We start from the raw sequence: 15,925 nt of genomic DNA, 5'->3' as shown, positions 1-15,925 counted from the left end.
TGGGATTTTCCCCGACCCTTTTTCTTTTCCTTTTGGTTTTGCCACATGGAGAGGACGGGTGCAGCCCGTCAGCCTTCTTGCGATAAATAAACCCGGGGAGCGTCCACCATCGACTGCTGTTGAAACTTCATTTTAAAGTAAATGTAACATGGAAACAAGATGCAGGTCTTTCAGAGTTCTTGAACTTAATGACTTGTAAGGCTGAGGTCAATGACGGTATTTGCTGTACGTGCCCTCTCCCCACCACACCCACATGCACCAACTTATAGTAGCGCCCTCACCGCCTATGGAGGGTGCCCACATATGAACAGGCAGCTCCTACACAGTGTTCTTCAGTCCTGTTCCTCGAGGACCCACGCCCTGCTCCTCATCCTGATATAATGAGACTCGACTTGTAAATTCAATAGAATCAAATTCCCTTTCAATGAAGGCAACAACAACAGCCTTAAAGAGGCTCTATGTAACAACTTGTAGCACTTTACATGTATTAATCTCTCTTTAAACATCACATGTAAGTAGATTGTATTGTGTGAAAATTGAGACCTTTCCTTGGCTCTCAGCTGCTGAAAACAAAATATATATGAAGCCTAAAGCAGGCTGTCTTCATAAGATTATTTAAATGCAGTGGTAGTTAAAGTGGAAACGGACAACCATTTTCGAGAGAGGTATTATTGTTGGTGCCGCTGTCACAAAGACAGCTGAATCTTTTTCTCCAGAGAGGCAACCATCAACAACACAGAACAAAGCGTGAGTTAATTCATTCTTTTATTGTATAATGGAGACGTGAAGCAGATAGAAATGGCAAATGCACAACATTTTATAGTGAAATTGAAGTTTATAAGGAAACAGTCTTTTGGCTCATTGTGTAATCAACATTCACTTCCTAATAATTGTTCAAGCAAGCAAAAAAAAAAACAAAACAAAACAAAGACGTGTCCATTGCCAGTTTAAATGTTTTACTCCACTTCCCAAATTTCAGAAATCCTGACCAGCTTTGGTGCCTCCAATCCAAACCACTAACACTCCCCTGACGGAAACTGAGATGTATTTTTGTGTCGTGTCTTCCTTTAAATCTGCCAAGATGAAAACGATGAGGTGTGAATTCTGCCCCATGGGGAGATTTTCATTCCAGTTTTCTGACAAACAATGTAAAACCTCCCATGAGAGAAGTCGGCAAAGCAGACGGCGTGTTTCCCAGAGTTTAACCCTAAATGATCTAGCACAGCCTTATCAGACTGTGCTGTTTTGTTTGTGGCTCTGTGTGTGTTTGTGTGTGTGTGCTGGCTCAGGCATTTGACAGCCATCAACTGACTGTCACGGACAGCTGCGGCGATAGCATCAGACACCATCGTCAGGTGGCTGGCTCTTTGAAAGCAGAAAGAAGACTGGAGCTGGCGGTCGTCTTTGGGGAACAGCTCTTGCGGTGCAGGTATTCTGGTTTAGTGATTCAGAGTTACATGGAAACAAAACAAGAACCATTTTTCTCTGGAGTGAGTGAGTGTGTTCTTTGGTATCCAGTGACTAAGCACCCAGGAGTTTTTTGTTATCCCTACTGATGTCTGATACGCCCTTTCATGACTGTCTTGTCTCTTCTTTAACCTTTTCACTATATTAACCTCGTTGATTAATGCAAGACATCGTTGGGATGAGAATAATGGGTTTCAAAAGGAGAATGAGTCGGAAATTACCTCAACCTATAACCCCCCTGAGATCACCCGGGGATTCTCTACTGTACGTCTGCCATCCAGAGACCCCGCTGCCTCTGATGTGGGGCCCTGCCTGCCTGCAATTACAACCCATTAGCCCCTGATTGATAGCTTCTCTGAGGGCTAATGCATCGCTATAGCAGAGGACGAGATCAAGGGAAAATGACAATAAATACATAAATGAATAAAACGCCACTTCTCATTACTCAAATCTTTGGGCTCTTCAAGAGGCTAATGCAGTTTTTACCCACAGAGAAAACCAAATGACTGCTTGTGTGGATGATGGAGCAACGCATAAAAACTTCACCCTGTTGGAAAGTGAGCCGCCGCGCTCGTTGGAGGCACTTTGCTTATTTCTACAGGGCGTGAGATTAGAGGAGTTTTAGGACGCCATTATGATTGATAAGGTCTGTGGTTTAACAGTAAGACAAATGCCCAACCTTTTGTCCCCGGTTACAACCTCACATGGCGAGCATCGCTATCAGTGAGCATACGCTGTAGTCAAATACTCTGCCGTATCAGACTTTACACGTGCATCGCACACTAAAACCTGCCGGTGTGCACGTGTTTTTAGATCCTTTTTCCCTTCAACCCCCCAACCGATACCCCCCCTCTTGTTCAATCCTCTCCCCGCTCCTGAGTGACGGTGTGCCTACTCTCCTGTCGTGAGGCCGCCATTGAACGCTGGGTTATTGCCCCCTAATTATCAATTACAGGGCTCGGCTTCCACACCTGGAGCAGGCCAGGCTGGGAATGAGCTTAGCCCATTAGGATGGACCTCCGGCTGGGCTGTTTATGGAGGGGGCTGGGCTCTACCCTCTGGAGGTGTTAATGGGCCTTTCAGGGGTACAGTGAGCAGGCTGATCCATCAGAGTGTTGAGCGTCATGCTGCACTGCTGTTCAGACTGCAATGCTTGTTGCTAGTATAGATATATAGCATTATATTTACACATTTTTATGATCAAAACTTTTAAGCTTTTAACTCTGATGTGAAGTTCAGGAGATGATTCAGAGATCAGTCCCCGTCACTCTTTTTAATAACCAATTTTGTAAAAGCATTATTTTTGCTTTAGTTGTCTTCACTGACCTCGCAAAATTCCCTTATTAAATTGCCTGAAATTGCAAATGTTGAAGACATTTTCATCTGAGCCCTTACTTTCAACACAAAGTGATGTCACTGTGTAATGTGCTGGGTTAGAACAGTGAATGTGAACATCTATATGAATTATTAGACCTCAATTTTGAAATAATTTGCTTTGAAAAGTGCTCACAAAGTCCTTGAATTGTATCATTCCAACCAATCAATCCTTTTTGTGTTAAAAATGAACTGAGGATTAACTGAGGTTGTCAGTGACATTTTCTCTAATCCCTTATGTCCCACCACTTTTCAACACAAAGTGACATCCTTGCACATAACCACATTAAAAAATATAATGACCATATTCAGACATTTAAAACTTAAATGGGCAAACTTAAAGATATAATACTACTCCATTAAAATGTATGAAAACGATGATTTGTAATGTTTTCAACAAATCCAGAGAAATGCCACAGGAAAGTAACACACACCGAGGCCAGCCTGAGGTGCTGATCGCAGGAAGTGGACTCGAAATCTATCTTAACATTTTGGAAGGTATTCATGAATATTTGAATCTCTGCATGTTGAACAAAGCAGTGTTTCTTTTCACTTTAGGAGTGCTTTGATCAGCTGTATCCTGTCACTACCTGCTTTCAAAGCACCGTCGTAGTTTATTACCTGATCTCCATCACATGTGTCATTAGGGTGTGGCCTATATAATATATCAGTTGGAATATACTGTATACTGTGTATCTATGAGCATTATCTATAGCTAGCTAACCATACGTTCACATCACAACACTGTTAGGTTTGCCGTCATGTAGCCTTTCAGCTTAACGAAGTGTGACGCGATGTTTTCAGGAGATTTGCTCATTTTCAAACAAGGTCAAGTGTAAATTTCAGAAAAAAATCAACCTGCATGTTACCCTTAAAGGGGCACTATGCAGTTTTTAAGACGAAATTCAAACTCAGAATTTGAATAGTTAAAATAATAATGAGGTAATGACACAAACTCAGAGATATTTATTTTTTTCCATCACTGAATAAACAAGCTGTTCTCAGAGGAAAATAAGGTCCCCAGAACACTGTTTGAAGCTAGAAAGGTGGCAGGGTCCGCCAAATATAAACAAAGCAAAACAGTATGAAAATGTGTTGAACTTTGAGGTCAGTTTGTTTATTCAGTTTATTCAGTCATGAAAACAAAGAGTTTGTTTGTTTAGGCATTAAAAAATCAGTCAATGAAGATCTTTCTCTTCTGACTAAAATGTCTTCCCCCGAAACTACGTAGTGCACAAGTCAATTTTTCTGATAAAACTCACATACTTTCACTTGTAGTCGAGTATTTTCACAGTGTATTATCGGCACTATTTCTTAAGTGAAGCACCTGAATAGGTCTTCCACGCCTGATCGTCACACACACTAAGTGATGAAGTGTGCACAGATCACTGCTTTCATGTCGCCTCCGCTCTATTCTCTCTATTCATGAGACAAGACACAAAAATAGATGTCTCTGCACCCTCGAATGCAAATGGATTGACTCGGCCTCTTATCGTCACAATAGTCGCTCTTTCAAGCCCGTCTCGTCTGCGCTCTATTCAACTGTTAGCGGCGTTTAGGTGAAGGAGTCAGCTTATGGCAGCCGTTCTCTATATCATGCAGGAGATTGAAATGAAAATGAGGCATTCCTCAAAATAGCTGCAGGCAGCCGGGGAGAGGAGCGAGGCTCGGAGGATTGAGGGTGACAGGGGTGAAGATATATGTTCTGACTTTCTGTGTGTTTTAGAGCTCACGGGTTGTTTTGAGTCTTTGCCGTGCTGAATGCTTCTGAGATATGTCACAGGTGTTATGATGGATTGGAGCGTGGTATGCTGGTTTACACCGTGTGAGTGTTAGAGAGAGACACACGGAAAGATAGATGGTGCAGGTGCGTGTGCTTGTGAATGCAAACACACATCTGTGTTATTGTGTGTGACCGAGGGCCCCTCCCTCGCACGATCTCGCTGCAAGGGTGTGTGTGCGAAACACTGTGCGTGTGAGTGTTTGCATATTTTGTTGGAGGCAGAACAAGGGAGGAAATGAATGAGTCAGGCGCAGCTTTGCATTTATTCTCTTAATATAAAAGCTCTATGATTCATAGAGGACTGAAATGATGCTTTTTGCATTATAAAGTCAACTTATGGAAGATGTTTTATTGTTATGTACATGACCTTTAATATCGCGGCCCAAAAAAACCCAACAACGAGTTATGTAAATATATTTTAACAGCTGCTGCTCCACGCTTTGATCACATACTGTGGGACTGCCCTGTGCTTTGAATTTATTCTGTAGCTGTACGTTTGTGGCTTTTTGTTGCTCAGATGTATGAAAGGAAAAATCTGGCAATGTCTGATCCTCCTATCAAGTGTTGTCTGTTTCTCCGAAGCCTGATACGTGTTATCCTCCGTGACGCAGAGCTCCATTGTTGCCTCAAATGTATTAAAAACACATCAGTGAGCCACACCGTTTACTGGGTGACATGTTCCTTCATTATGATAAACAACAGCCCCAAATGTGTATCAATCTGCAGCTGAAAATAGTCCCTAACAAACTCACCATTTACTCCTTTTTGAGTAATGTTTGCTAAAAACTACAATGCCCAGCTTTTATGAAAGAATCCTTCATCCTTTTCTTCAAATTGCTCTTTATGTTTGTTAGCTTGGTTTGAAGACCACCAAGCTCTGTGCTACAAACAGGGCAAGGAAGTTGGTAAGTATTGAGAGACAGATCAAATTAGTAATAAAAATATAGAGTATGCTTAAACAATTTCCTCTGTGCCACAGAGCTCCGTCGTTTGCCAGAAAACTATTAAAAGAACATCAGTGAGCCACACTGGATGACATGTTCCTTCATTATGATGAACAGGAGCACTCTAGTTTAGTTTGACTCCAGCTCAAACTCACCGTCCAGCTGCTGTAAACACTCACCAGAGTACCAAATGTGTATCAATCCGCTGCTGAAAATAGTCCCTAACAAACTATTTTCTCCTTTTTGAGTAATGGTTGCTAAAAACTACAATGCCCAGGTGTTTGAGAAAATCATTCACCTTTTCTTTCAAATTATACATCTTCAGTAGAATCAATTAGTCTGAGTGCTACAAACAGGGTAAGAAAGTCAAACAGTAACAGTATTATATTGTATTCTATGTTTTTTTTAAATTTTTTTTAAATATGTTTCTATAGTTTTAAATAATACAGGTAGCATTGTTGCACATTGCACACCCATATATATTTTTATTAGATACCTATATATTTTATAGCTTATTCTATCTATCTATCTATCTATCTATCTATCTATCTATCTATCTATCTATCTATCTATCTATCTATCTAGACAGACTTGAATTATCATGAAAAATATAGAATTATTTTCAGCCTTACCCTCTAACAACAAGACAAGTAGAGCTTTTCAGTATTACGTGCAATAACTCTGCTTTTGATTCTGTGGTTTTCACTGTAAGTTACTCCTGTTTGAGTAAGCTTTGCTTAAAAACCACAGTGCCCAGCTGAAATCACTCATCCTTGTTGAACTGTTTTTTCAGATTTATGTCCTCAAAAAGAAAGAATGTGCTTCAGAAAGAACTGAGAGGTGAACTAACACGTTCTTGGTTCTCATCTTTTCGTGGGATTTGTTGGCATATTCTGTAAGAAACATATAAAATAACACCAGTGGGTATGGCTACAAAAAGAGCTAATTGAGCTAGTGAAAACAAAATCACCTATTTGACATAAGCCTTACAATGTCCATGTGAAATTCAAAGCTTGGAGCTGAAAGTCATCTTGACAACCATTAGTGATGTTGCCACGATGTCTCGGTGCATTAAACCTCCCCTGCTGTCCCCCGTTGTGCTTCACTGGGGCCGTGGGATATGTGCACTGACGCAAGCTCTCCTCTCTCTGGGCAGCCGTGCTGGTAAATAAGCCGGTGATTGTGTGCTGAGGGAGGGCGTCACGTGCACAGAGGAAAAAGCCTGTTGATTACTGATCGGCCGGTTGACGCTGATAACGCTCTGTGTCCTTACTCTCTCAGCTCTGGATCAATCTGGTGAATGAGATACAAACGCAGAGAAAATTCTCCTCCAACCTTCATTTGCATTTAATTGCGTGTGCTCGGCAGCGAGCCATCGATTTCAATATATGAGGTGATGAAAATAGCCTTTCACCTTAATTACTGATCAATTTAAAGAAATGTTAACTCTCCTGTTATTTAATATCTAACAGCTCTGCTCTCTGCCTGTGCTGTGGATGACTTCTGCTTCTTATTGCCGCCAAGTGAGTCTGTGGCTCTGACACATTCGATCATGAAAGCTCTCTTGTGTTGGATCAACTCCTTATTAATGTCTGGGGAATCTTTGTGGCCTCTCAGCAGACGGTTTGGTCGCCTCGAACTGTGAACAACTCAGCTTTAGTTGTTTTTGTACCATGTTTATTTGTCTGACAGCCATGTTTGTATCCGACTCAGGGCTGAGGTATGTCTGATATGTGCGTAAATAAGCCACTTGTCATAACCGAGACTGTGTAATGAGTCGTTTCAGGTCGTTTTGATTTAGCTTTTGACATTGAAGGTTAAGATGAGAACACACACACACGTCAGTGCTCTCTTTAAGACAATAGCTGTCGTCTCCAACAATGCGCTAATTAGAGTGTATCCGGCGCTGACAAAGTGCTTCGTTGGGGGCTCAATTCCTGCCGTTCTTGAATCCAAATCTTTGTCACCTCACATGAAAAGCGCTTGTAACATCACAAGACCTAACCGCCATGATCCCTCTTTACTATTATTCATCTCCAATAAGCACCACAGCTACCCTCAGGGCGACAAGGCGAGGTTTGGTGCAATTCAATCCTAATCAGACACTGTTTGCCTGTTTTCCGATTGGTTGTTATGTGCTCCCACGATGTGAAAGGCGCGGCGCCTCGAGGCACAGCTGACTGTGACGGGGGGGCCCCCATGAGGGACCCTATGGCCGCTCCATGGGGAGGAATACCTAATCCTGGATTATTCCCCCAGACCCGAAGCCAGCTGGATTAGGAGATAGTCGGTGGAAAAGGGCACTGTCAGCACTCTTTCCCCAGCAGCTCAGTGGATTATAGAGCCGAGGCTGCCTGTGAGGTACAGCGAGCCTCGCCGGTCCCCTTGCAGCTACACAGCAGCACCATACATGGAGATGGAAAGAAGGGGATGGTCGAGTGCACACTCACACACGATGAAGAGTTGATTTTTCCATTCTTGACTTGGGGGTGTTCAAATATGGTGTCAGGAGATAATGGCCGGCTTTGCGGGTGGATGGTGCTAAACTAAACTGAGGAAAATTTAAATGAAAGTGCATTCATACATTTGCAGCCATTCTATCTCAGCGGGCCTGTGTGCAGGCCTCACAGCCCGACAGATGACAGCTTCCATGCAGCTGCAACCTGCCATCCCTCATTAGAGAGATTATCTACATTACAGTGTGCATTTCTGCAGTGTGCAGTGTGTTTTGTGAGCAGCAACTGGTTGTATATCTTGTGTTCATTGTGGTCTGTGTGAGAGTGCACGATCGCACCAGCAGCAGCAGCAGCAGCAGCAGCAGCAGCAGAGCAGCGTCAGATACCCCGTCTAGTTCCTCCAGCCAGTAATCAGCTGCTATTGATTGTGAAGTAGTCAATGAGAGTATAGTCTCAATGTGCCCTCAAAGCTGCTGCGGACGGATCGATCACGGCCTGCTACTGGGCCTTTGTGTGACCGGCATAATGGAATTTGCACAGCAGTGTTTGCTTTGCTTGATAAGAACAAAAGAACATCTCCTTTTATTTATGTAAAGCATTTTTGTCCATTTGTCTGCGAGACGTTGCAAGGTTTTCTTTCTTGTTATTCATGAATTCTAAAGCAATGTGTTTATCGCTGCTCACCGAGATGCATGCGACCACATTACCTCCCCATCAAAACCACATCCTATCAACTTAATGCAGAGAAAGGGGCCATATTGAAATTGCCAGGTGCCTAATTTGGTCTTTGTCGCACATAATTGAAACCACTCATCCCTCCCCCCACTGTAGGGGAGAGAGAGCGACCGAGAGAGAGAGAGAGGGGGGAGAGAGAGAGATAATTGCCTTATAAGGCAGTAGGCTGTTATGAATGTGACGTCTCATTCCCAGCAGCGTGCTGGCAGATGATACGGTAAAGCCCACATCTCAAATCCATCTGAAGAAAGCTGGCTCTCTCAGGCTTTGGTTTGATAGCTCCAGCTGTCTCGTTTAGGACTGCATGTGCACGCGTGTGTGTACATATATGTGTGTGTTTGGATGGGGGGTGGTGCATGTGTGTGTGAGGGGGGAGAGTGTGTGCACGTGTAACGTGTTATTGACTCCTGAATTACTTCTCTGCAGGGGGATTTTGTTGGAATTTTTTGAGTGTGTGTGGCGGCGGCAGGCAGGGGAACATGGATGATGAATAGAGGTGTGTGTGTGTGTGGATGCTGAGTCAGGTTGGTGATTTACAGTGTAAGCATTGCAGAGCAGGTGGAGCCACACACACACACACACACACACATACGCAGAGGCGCCGTGTGTAACATAATTTTTCTGTTCTTTTGTTTTCTGCCGTTATCCCGCCTCCTCCCCTTCTTGTTGCATCCTTCTCTGTTGCTCCTCTCTCCATCACTATCCCTCGCCTTCTCCCTGCATCTCAGTGTACCCCTCCCCCAACCAGACAGCCGGGCTGGATGGATGTGTGTGTACGTGTGTGTGCGTACGTGTGTGTGTGTGCGTGTGTGTGCGCTCCCAGCTGGGGGCAGCAGTAGGGGGGGATGTTCTTTGGGGAAATGGAGGACGGTATGCAGTCTGCTCCTCTTGGAAAACCGTCAGTGTATCATCTCTCCCCTCTCTCTTCCCTTTGTCAGCTGTGAATTTCTTCTTCTTTGCTTTTTTAAGCACGACCCTGCTGTACTGTATCTGCTCAAAAACATATATTTCACCCTACCTGTCTCCCCCTCCCCTCCCCCTTCTCTCTCTCTGTATCTTCCTTCGCCACAGGATTTTTTTTTTTTCACTGTTGCTGGTGTCCTCACAGCATGAGCCGCTGTCCCCCCACAGAGTGGGTTTTCTCCTGTCACTACACACTCCTCACAGGGTATCCTCCTGCTACCAAACAGTCTCTTTAAAGCCTGGCCCTCCATTTATCTCAGCTCTCCTTTCCCTTTTTTATCTCCCCTTCTCGCTTTTGTAGAAGTGCCGCGAGCTCCTTTCAATTATCTTCCCCTACCTCTCTGCGGTCGCTGGGAGACAGCTTTTCTGTGCAAATATTTGCGTTTCATGAATATGCCATCATTAAGCACCCTGCATAGGTGTGGGCGCTGCACCGACGAAATGTTAATTGTGGCTCGGCGAGGCCCTCTCGCACATTCCTCCCCTTGCAGGAATCTGGCAGGAGCTCAGACAGGAACAGACGTCTGGGTCAGGGCAGGCTCAGGCAGAGAGAGTGTGGGAGAGACTGAGAGGGAAAGGGTAGGGAAGGAAAATGAGAAGTGTACATAGGAGAAATAAGGGTGAAACTTAGCTAGATGGATTAAAGCATGAGGGAAAGGAAGAAAATAACCTTTTAAACCTCCATTTGCACCACCAGGTTCAGGCCTCGAGGTCTAACATGAACCACAGGAGGTTTCGACTTCCAGAGGAGCGGCTTTGTAGTGCTTGAACACACCGACCCGACCACCTAACAGCACATCAGACACTCATTTACAGCAATCCTAAAACATTTCTTTATAAATTATCACTCCAATCTGAAGTTACTAAAAATCCAACCGCTAATTCTGATCCCACTGCTTTAGATTTGGCCTTTTCCCTGTTGTTTTACCTGCTTTTAATTACGGAGTGGCTCTACCCTCCTATTTCCCCTTTGAGATTTGCATTTAATGAAACATGTGTTATTTATAAAATGCATTATCACTATTATTAGTAAGGCCCAACAAAAAAAAAGAAAAGAGAGCGCATAGTGCCCGAGGGAGTTCACTTGTCAATTGTAGCACAACTGGATGAGAACCAAGAGGCCAGCATGAAAAGAAGGATTAGAGTCCGTTTCAACATGGAGCTGGTATCTGTTGCAAGATCGCCTTAATATGGTGAACAGCAACGGCTTTGTTTTAGGCGAGGAATGCAGCCGGTTCAGCTAAATTAGAGGCAGCCATTTCCGTTGGCATCAGGGCTTGGCTACGTTGGCAGAGGTCCTCCGTGGGGAGACCGTGGACCCTGCGATACCGACTGAAGGAGGTGAGGAACGCAGTGTGGAACCAAAAAAATCATTAAAGGTGACGTCACTGGTCGAGGAGGAACCCAGTTTGCAGAATAAATGTTGGTATTGTACATTTCTGCAAACCAGGAATATGTTGAAACTTTACATTTCTTTACATGTCAACTTTACATTTCAACTTTACATCTCTTTGCATTTCAAGTTTACATTTTAAGTTTATATTTCTTTACATTTCAAAATTACATTTCTTTTTGTTGCCGTTTTCAATTTTATGCTGTGACAGCGCTGTTCTTAAGGTCTGGTTAGGTTTAGGCAAAATCATGACTCCGTTATGGTTCGGAAAAGGTCATCTTTGGGCTTAGAATAAAACACGGCTAGAAAATGTCCTGAAAATATCTAGTTTTGTGCCACGAACACGGCTGCTACGTCAAATGTCTGGCGAGTGGGTCCCACTCTCTAACATTGGTTTTCAGACTACCTGACTAGAACTGAGACAGTATAAATGATGATGGATGCAGGATCGGCATTGCACATGTGGTAGAGGAGGCACACAGATCATTAGCTTAAGTAAAAGTACCATTTTAAGTGCTTCATTAAAAGTATTTTCTGTATTTCTTGTTTCTCTTTTCCATCCTGTCTTCAGGTCTAAGATTGGAGCATATGTTGCAGGCAAACTGGGTGTAGTCTCAGGGCTGACGGATGACATGATATTAGTTAGTCACGCCCGGGCCACATGACTGCAGCCGCGGCTGATTGAGGCCGGTTTGACATGTGGCATGTGTCTGCGTCGCTGTCATGTGATTTCACAAGTTTATTTCGCACATTACGGAGCGATGGAGCATTTTTCCTCCGGGCCTACGCGCTGAGATGCAGCAGACATGAGGATGTTTGTTAGGATGGAAACTCACCAATTTCCCATTTTTCTCCCCACTCCATTCAACCCTCTCTTTGGCAATCCCTCTTTCCTCCATCGCTGTCATTGAGAATCACACGTGAAGCTGTCATGTGCAGGTGTTTGTGTGTGGATGCAAGGATGCCTCCTCCTCCTCCTCCTCCTCCTCCTCCTCCTCGTTATCCTCCGTTTCATCCTTTCGCTCCGAGCCTAAAACATCCTCCTCTCTTTTGCAGCTCTGTTCTGTTTCTTTCCACAGGTGAATTCTCTAGCACTCTCCCTCCTTTGTCTCTCATCTACCAAACCCTCTCCCTCCTCCCCCTCTCCCTGCCTGCTGCTTTCCCAAAGAAGTCAACCTGTTATCGGCAGGGTCTATGAATAGCTCAGGGTTGGAGCTGCGACCCACTCACCTCCCCGACATAGCTCATGTCTTATGCATGTAGAATCTCTCAAACGCTTTTTCTCCTGTTGTTCTGCGACGATACCTAGTTTCTTTAAGGATTATTGTAGAGAATTACAAACCATATCAAGTATTTAATGATGCTTTGAGTGCAGATTGTCAAAAGTTCTTGAGTAATGTGAGCACAGTTTATCATCCCAGGTGGCGTGCATCGTCTTTCTGCTGCTCGAGCTGAAAAAGACAACGTCAAACTAATAAATAATCACACTCATTTGCATTCTGCACACATTTTCTCCCACTTTTCACCACCACATACTGTATTGTCAACCAAAGATTGCAGCTCAGCAGTCAGTCAGAGCTGCACATGCACGCAGATGCAGCACACAGATAAGGGTCCCCTGCCGCCGATGCCATCGTTCTTCCCACGTCGCTCCTGGAAATTCTGTTATGGCAAGGTGCTTATTTCCCAAACACTGAAACCTGTTTACAATGCAGCGAGCGGCGGCATCATCCTCCCAGTGTTTCTCCTCTATGCCACAGCTCCAATAATACACCAGGGACAAGGAGCTTAGCAGTGACAGCCCCAAATCCCTCTTTCCACAGCGTTGATTTCTGGATTAAGGAGGGGAGATTTCCACACCTCTGAATTGTATTGTGTTACGGGGCTCACGCATCTTTTCATGCATCTTTTCTTCTGTGGCTTGCATCGAAATTGGAGCATTTCCTTATTTACACAGATTTAGAGCGATTCTGGAAGGGCCAGGGGAGGCTACAAAAAATGGATGAGGTTTGAGGCAGGGAGAAGGTGGAGAACAGGAGTGATTATTGTGGTAAACCCCCTTTATGGGGGGATTTTTGGAGCTTCATAATAACCAGAACACCTAAACAGAGCATGTCTTTAGTTCCTGAAAAGCATGTTCATTCAAGGAGGGTGGATTTTTTTTGGCTCCAGGACTGTCAAATCTGGACTCTCACTTTGACAGATTTGGATGGCACAAAAAGGTTGGGAATATTTTCATTCCAGTGCGATTAAAACCCCCCCCACTTCATTCCTCCCTTTTCCGCCCCCTCCCTCCACCACTTCTTGGCCACTCCTTTTTCCCCCTCTCCCTCGCTCCTGTCCTCCTCACGTCCTTCGTCATTTTCCTCCTCATTCCATTACCCGACATTGTTTTGACTTACCAGGTTCCGCATTCCTCCACGCGGCATACCGACCTGCCTGACGGACCATCGGAAGAATTCCTGGCCTGTGATTATCCACTCATATTTCAGTCACACACACACACACACACACACACACACACACACACACACAGAAGGAGGGCAATAAATTAATGGAATGGGCTGTACTCTTTTATTACCTCTGTAGAAAGGTTTATTGTTTCTTGTTGCAGGGGGGTTGAATTGATTTACTGATACATTCCAAAATGTCCAAATGCCATTGATTTGCTTGTGAGTGATCAATCTGGGGGAGATTTGTGCTTTTTTAACAGATGCTGTTCGACAAGCCGAGCATGTTTGTGTGCGAGCGCGTGGCTGCAATTTCCCTCTTTGTGTGCCAAATTAAACACAGCTTTCTTGTGTGTTTATTTTGCACTGACTGAGAAATTAACTTCTGAAGAGCAATTAATTAGGAGCCGGAAATTATGAAAATCTAAATCAATCAAATGGAAATTACCCTCATGGTGTATCTGCAGACATGTATGTGTGTTTGTAATTACGGCAAAAGGCACAGTTTGTCAGAAAAAACAGTAATTTCTGCCTGAACGAATAAACAAATTAAACCGGTTTATGTATCTGGAGCAGACACATTAATACTTGTACACACACATGCGTGCACGTGCTTATAACACATACACACATGCATACACTCACACATATACACAGAGCCTACCAGTTGGCAGTGGGTGTTAATTGTGTTGGGCCTCAGGGCAAAAATAACATTGCACCAAAGACAGACAGAGAGTGTGTTCTGTCTCTCAGCAGCCTACGCCTTTCTATGGGAACAAAATGCCACAATCATGCTACAATCATAAAACACACTCCATCTCCTTCATGAATACACTAATTATTACTCATTATATATTTTATATATTATGGAAAGGATATTCATGCTGTTCATTGGTTCAAATGTTCCCTCTTTTCTTATTTACAGCTTTTATCCCCCAGTGAATCCCAAAAGACAGTGTTTTCATGACTATATGACTGTTAATTGCTAATTAGGCTGGTGTAGCAACAGACCCCTGTGTGAGGTGATAGCACTGTGTCGGTGTACACAGAATAATTACAATGAAAGGTGTTGGAGGAGCGTGTCAACATCTGCTCCCCGTGTGGCTGGAAGACAAGAAAAGGTTCGTGAGAGGAGCTCTCAGAGATGTGACAGGTTGTTCTTTATTGGTACCATAGTTGATACAGAGATTTTCAGAGCAAGAACTGAGAGAATATTAAATTTCATGAGCCTTTTTGTTCATGAAATACATTCCTCTTCTTTTACTTGAAAGCTCATACAATAGCTACCTGCATTATTAATTACAGCTTGCATCATTTTACATCTGCATGTATGTTTTTTTTTAATGAGATTTCTGTGCAGGTTTTTTTTAAAAACTGCTTTAAAGGTCATATGAAGCAATAACAAATAAAGAAGCCTATTGCAGGAAGATGAGCTAATGCAATGTCTGGGGAAAACCCATGTCCAAATTTACACACACATACACACACAGATGCTCAGCAGGTCAGCAATGTATTTTGAGCTACAAAAAAACCCAATGAAAACACACACAAAACCACAATATATTCCCTGTGATGTCATTGATTGATTGAAACTTTAAGTTTCTTTACGTATCAGTTTTCCATTTTATGTTGTGACAATGCTGTGCTTACGGTCTGGTTAAGTTTAATTACTAATTACTTAATCATTAGTTACTCTTTTTGCGTGCCTTCGAGTAAAATTCAACTTGATACTGAATAGTTACTAAGTAGACTCATTAATAACTAATTACTTGAGTAATAAGTTGTGACAGCGCTGTGCTTGAGATCTGGTGATGTTTAGCCAAAAAAAACACTTGTTTAGGGATAGGAAAAGATCATGTTTTGGCTTAATATATCCAGTTTTGTCTCCACAAAAACATTTGGAAAATGTCCTGACTGTGTAAAATTACCTGGATTTTGTCTGGTGAATTGGACTCAAACCTCTCTCGCCTGGCTGTCACACCACCACGATCCCCTCCTGGTGAGATAAGCAACTCGTACATGTGATTTGAACGTAATATGATACGTAAAGTAGAAATCTTCATATGATAGTGTGAAACGTTACAATACAATATATCTGTGGTTTGCAGGAAAAGGAAAGGAACTTTTTGAAGATATGGGGAAAACCCATGTCAAAATTTGTGTACACACACAACTTCAGCAGGTCAGCAATACATTTTATAATTATATACAAATGTCCCATACAGTACAGACTGTTGGTTATACAGAGACAGTGTGACCTTAATGTGACTAAGTGACAGTCAGGAAACCTGTGAAGCTGAAAACAGATTGTTCCACGTGTAACCAGTAAAACAGGATTGTTTTTAAGAACAACAATCAAA

The sequence above is a fragment of the Pagrus major genome, chromosome 23 (assembly GCF_040436345.1).
Source record: "Pagrus major chromosome 23, Pma_NU_1.0".
In the NCBI taxonomy this organism is placed as follows: Eukaryota; Metazoa; Chordata; class Actinopteri; order Spariformes; family Sparidae; genus Pagrus; species Pagrus major.
Note: the sequence above shows the minus strand (reverse complement) of the source record.